Below are 1,583 nucleotides of genomic sequence, written 5' to 3'. Positions count from 1 at the left end.
TTAAACACTTATTTGATTATGAAATGATATTATATATTACTTTATATTGACAATTAAATTTCAGTTACTACACAAATATTATATTTTAGGTAATTGTATATTTTTTTTGTTATGTTAAAAATTATTATATAATTCTAAGATAATTTAGTAATGTTTATTTTTTTAAAAGTATCATCATTATTGGAGAGTAACTAATATTTGTGATAGTATAAAATTAAAAAATAAAAATACAGAATATTAATATACTGTGTTTTCGAAGTATAAATCTTGAAGTAAATATATGTAATTATAATTAATGATCATAATTAAAAGTCTTTATTTTTTTCAATTTGTTCAGAACATGTTTATCTTAAATTTTGTTCCTTTATTAATTAGTATTTTTTTACATTTAATTATCATTAATTTATATAAATCAAAATGTATAACTTAAAAAGATAGATACGTGTCTAAAAATAAAAAAAAAATTGTTAGTAAAAAATTTATGACGCTTTAGTTTTTTTTTACATCATATCTTACATTTTTACCATAAGTTAGAGGTAAATTATTAAATATAAATTAGATTTATTACTTATTATCCTAATTCGAATTCATTAAATTCGATTTAAATAGAGACAACTAGGCAACGTTATTGGATTTAGGGGATTCAGGTAATTTAGGGTGACTTTGATTTATCAACGTAAATTAGCCTAATATGTGATATTAATTATTGTTATATATATAAAAAATGTGACATATTTATGTATTGTTTAGATTAGGAGAATTTGTAGAGAAATAACATGCTGGGGAAGAAAATGGATAAAAAATCAATTTTTTATTATTTGGTTCAACAAAGAAATTGAATGAAAAATATAAAAATGTATATGAAGCTCACGTAAATTTTTTTTCTTTAAAATTGCGAAGAAAACTGATTCAAAAGTGCAAACATGGATAAAAATACAGAGTTACCATTTGAAATATAGTTTATATATAATATATAAAAACATTAATATAATTTTTCTCTATTATAATTTTTTCTCTTCTTACTTTTCCTTCCATTCAAGCAAAAGAAATTTTTTTCTCTATTTTCTTTTCATTCATTTTTTTCATCTAAACAGCACACAAAAAATACTTTTCTTTTCATTTTCTTTCCTCTTATTTTTTATCTTATATCCAAACAATAGTTTAGTGTTTATCCATTTATCTTTTATTAATATTGTTATAACAAGGATACTTGTAACTTTATAAAAATGATATAACCTAAACTTTGATTATCTAAGAATTTATTGAGTGGCTAGAATAGCTCCATGTCACGAACCAATGAATGCTAGCAATAAGGATGATCACAAAAACAGCCGAAACGGGTATTTGCAGGAATTACTCGCATTTTGGAGCTAGATGGGGACTCCTAAAATCCTCACGACCTGTCATGCGAAAATGAATGGGGACTAGGGGTGGCAAACGAGTCGAAATCTGTCGAGCTGGTCGTATAACCCGCTAAAAAATGCGGGTTGGACCGAAAATTTATGGCCACCAAACTTAAAAATTTTGCCTACCCTGCACCGCCTAATCCACGGAATTTGGCGGGCTTCGGCAGGGCGGGGCAG

Source organism: Arachis duranensis, chromosome 9 (genome assembly GCF_000817695.3).
Source record: "Arachis duranensis cultivar V14167 chromosome 9, aradu.V14167.gnm2.J7QH, whole genome shotgun sequence".
Lineage (NCBI taxonomy): Eukaryota > Viridiplantae > Streptophyta > Magnoliopsida > Fabales > Fabaceae > Arachis > Arachis duranensis.
Note: the sequence above shows the minus strand (reverse complement) of the source record.